General features: G+C 34.9%; 1 long non-coding RNA gene across 4 annotated transcripts; it reads right to left on the reverse strand.

Moving 5' to 3' along the window:
• Positions 1 to 825: 825 nt before the first annotated feature.
• Positions 826 to 3816, reverse strand: LOC121131267 (uncharacterized). Of its 4 annotated transcripts, none has more exons than XR_005868995.2 (3): positions 2554 to 3807; positions 1566 to 2224; positions 826 to 1506 (listed from the first exon to the last, which is right to left on the reverse strand). It is a non-coding gene; the product is annotated as an uncharacterized lncRNA (long non-coding RNA). The 4 variants fall into 4 exon arrangements; XR_011784166.1 differs by having other exon boundaries at positions 826 to 2224; positions 2554 to 2903; positions 3380 to 3806; XR_005868994.2 differs by having other exon boundaries at positions 1573 to 2224; positions 2554 to 3806.
• Positions 3817 to 3871: the final 55 nt, after the last annotated feature.

Consider the following 3871-nt stretch of genomic DNA (forward strand, 5'->3'; position numbering starts at 1 on the left):
TATACCTAGTATATCTTCATTAAACATTTTGCTAGTAAATACTTTCGTTATACCCTCAAAAATCCTAATAAAGCCGGCAGCTGATAATCACATCAGTAGTTTAAACAATGATACCATATGTCTTTTCTCTCTCCCTTCCCCTTGCACACGTTTTTCTCTACAGAATTATCAACTTTATTAACATAGGTCATAACAGATGCATTCATACATCTAACTGGGAGTACTTATATAATGTATTTTTAGTAGGGGTGTACTGATGCATCGGAATCGGTAACTTACTAATTAAACATAAAACACGGAATAATAATAATGGAAACGTGTATAGTAAAAGTTCTACATTTCAATTGAATAACAATAGGTGAAAAATTGCTTCTTTCTTTTTGGTTCTTATTGGAGGGAAAAAATAAGTGCCTGTAATTTGGGTTCCCATTTTTTGATTACATGGCCAGACACACAAGAGACTCAGATTCCAACAAAAAAAAAGGACGGGTTCATCGGAATATGGAACTTTCTACTTCTGTGTCTTTCCATGTCGTACTGAATTTTGACTGGAATTGATATACCCCCAGGTTGTAGAGCTGTAGATCCTTCCAGAAAGTCTCACTAATTGAGATTACATTTTTTTGCACCTCATTTACTTTTATCTATTCAGCTTATGATCTTAAATCCTCACAGAAGTATTGTCTAGATCTCACTCATGTTATACATATGAACTCTTCTCCACAGTCAAAACAGTTGTAAAGTTCAGAGTAGCATTTTTTGATGTCCTGGCAAATATATTCAGGGTTGTTAGTGAGTTTTCCAGATGACGTGTAAATTGATATATTTTTCTTCTTGTTCTTGTTGTTTTCTTCAACAATACATCGCAAGGGGGAATGGGAGATGTCTTCAATGGAGTCACGTTGAAGTTTCATCCTGTAGAATAAGTCTGCTTCCCTGAATAGTTGACAAAACTTTTTCTTTTTTAATTGTGGGATTTAAATCACGATTTGAGATTTTTTCAATCTTAGGAAGATAACGAATTTTTTCCGCGGCTCGCATACCTCCCTTTTTTCGAGGTAGACTATTGATTTTCAAAAACATTTCTTCCACTTGCATAAATACGTTTGCAGGGCGAGCTAAATTATAATATGTTCTCTGAATAATGTCGATAATTTCATCATTTGTGTCGGAGTCATCTAAAAGTACTGAATTTAATTACCATTGGCCTTTTTGTCTCAATTCTTTAGACTTTGGATTGAATTGAATGTTGATGGCTTTATGGTTGGATGATAGTTGAGTATCTATTACATTATAAGAAATTGTAGATTCCGTTAAATATCCTTTCAGTAAGAACAGGTCAAATCTTGAAGACATGTCTTTCGTATGGAAGGTGTGTGTGTGAAGTTTTTCATCTATAAACAGTTTGATTTACTTCTATCACCAATACTCGCAAAGGTTTTCGAGGAAATATTTAAGAAAGGCTTTATCCCAGACTTTATGAGTTGTGACTGGCTGACTTTGATCCTGAAAAAAATATAAAGACATTATGATTTACAAAAATTACAAGCCGATCTCTTGAATACATTATACCAAATAATCACAGGCATTCTTAATCGCCGAATAATGAAATATCTCCCACAAATCATCTCTCCAGCTCAAAAAGGGTTTATGAAACTTCGCCTAATAGAAAATATTCCACGCTCAGTTCAGGATTAGTACTATAGACTCTTCAACAGGAAGTAAGTATGCAACGGTGCTGATGGATTTTGAAATACATCATCGAACAATTGACACTATTTGGGTTCCCGGAGGGCTTCATTGAAAAGATCTGTGCAATAAGTTTAAATTCCAAAACAATAGTTGGTATTCCGGGATCGCCTGATAGATTCTCTATACTTAAAGCGGCTCGACAAGGAGATCTTCTTTCCCCTTCTCTTTTCATAATAGCGATGAATGATCTATGGAAGATGATAAACTTGGTTTCAAGGATATAAAGTATATCGCCGAGAAAAATATTCCTCTGAAATGTCTTTTATATGCTGAATATGTCACCGTTTTCTGTTCAGGCTCCAGAGAGGAAGTAACAGGATCCCTTCGTGCAATCTTGGAAAAATTAAAAATTAGGAAAGACGATGCTCGTTACCAATTGCGAGGAAGATTTGAGGCCACAATTAGGGAATTTCAAATTTGTCTTAGCACCAGCCCTACTAGGATTCGAAGTGTCCACGCCCGCTTTGGGAATCTTAAAAGGAATCGAAGATAAAATTATATCTATCATTGAAATGAGTGTTTACATTTTTAAAGGTGTATCCATAACCATATTTGAAAATCTCTATGTCTGGGACCAAATCATAATAACTAAAGTCATATACATCTTGAGATATACTTCTTTCTCCAACGAGATATATGAGCATATTTACAAATTGAGGTAAAAATTAATGTGGGGGGGGAAGGAAGGGTCAAGAGCTTTCATTTTTAGAGGATATGCATAATTACGCGAATCGAAGAATGGGGCCTTGGATCTCCAAACATAGAGGCTTTGTGGAAAGTGTTGAACTTCTCTAGACTTACAAAATGAGAAAAAATCAGTGATTCTGGGCGTTGAGGATCAAGGGGGGAGTTTGAGAAACAAATTGGTCATGATATGAATGACATAGTGTTTATGGGACCATCGTAGCTATTTGGTGGGATATGAAAAAATGTGGTCAATACTGGATACAGATGGGTAGGTCGTAGGTCCATTAAGTAGAACCAAGAGATTAGTCTTATGCTACCGTTCCAAAACCAGTAACCTCGAGTCTTCAACATCCTTCTTCATGGCAATGGACGAACTCTCTAATGGTAGAATAAGATCCTTAATAAACAGTGATACTAACGTAGAGTCGTTTCTTATCGTCAAGAGTAGATTGGAGAGACTGGACCTAAAAGAAATAGTAGAGGTATTAAGCCTAAAACAATATTGAAAAAATAACTAACAGATTCCCATTAAAAATGGTTAAGATACCGATTGGCCACCTCTTCTTTATTTAAAAAAAGGGCAAAACAAATGGTTGAGTGTAGAATGTCCTCTTTTTTAAAGAAAACATCGAGAGCTCATTCCACTGTTTTATTTTTTCTCAAGAGTGGGTCCCGTTGTTAAAATGGTAGATTGTATTATGCGTGAAAAGCAAGGCCAAGAACTCTGCCCTTTAAATTAGCTTGTAGCCACGTCTTCGAAATACAAACAGAACCTCAAAATTGAATATATGATCTCTAAAGTCCAAGGGATAATATATGGGGTTAATAATAAAATATTGCCTATTCCACCAAGGCTGGAAGAGTATGTACTCCACACCATGGAGATCCTAGAAGCCGTTTCTGCCCAGTAAGAGATTATAGGAAAATGATGAATTTTTACCGTGAATAAAGATTACAGACGGACCAGGGAATTCTCTAGACCAGAAGGATTCGGAATGGCTCTTTTGTGTACTACTAATTATAGAATTTAATAAATGGACAAGATTCCCGCGTAATGACGTAACATAGAATGATTGATACTACGTTATTTAATATACTGAGTGATATATTGGAGAATTCGAAAAGAGCGAGTGAGGGTTCTATAAAGAGCTGGCTTGGCAACCTCACTTCTTCATCTGATTACTTATCTACTTATCTTTCTTTTTTCTTTCATTAATTAAACATATAATATTTCAAATTCTTGGATTGACTTGTTTGTATTCTTTATTTATGTCCACACAGCGTACTTGCTCTCCTTCTAATTATTTTTCAGAGAGTTAGATTATTAAATTAATTTTAGATTAAAACTTTTGTTGTATTTAACTGTGTCAATATCATGTACATAGAATGGAAATATGACTCAATATTTTAAATTTAGAGAGAATGATACTAC

The sequence above is a fragment of the Lepeophtheirus salmonis genome, unplaced genomic scaffold, assembly GCF_016086655.4.
Source record: "Lepeophtheirus salmonis unplaced genomic scaffold, UVic_Lsal_1.4 unplaced_contig_3736_pilon, whole genome shotgun sequence".
In the NCBI taxonomy this organism is placed as follows: Eukaryota; Metazoa; Arthropoda; class Copepoda; order Siphonostomatoida; family Caligidae; genus Lepeophtheirus; species Lepeophtheirus salmonis.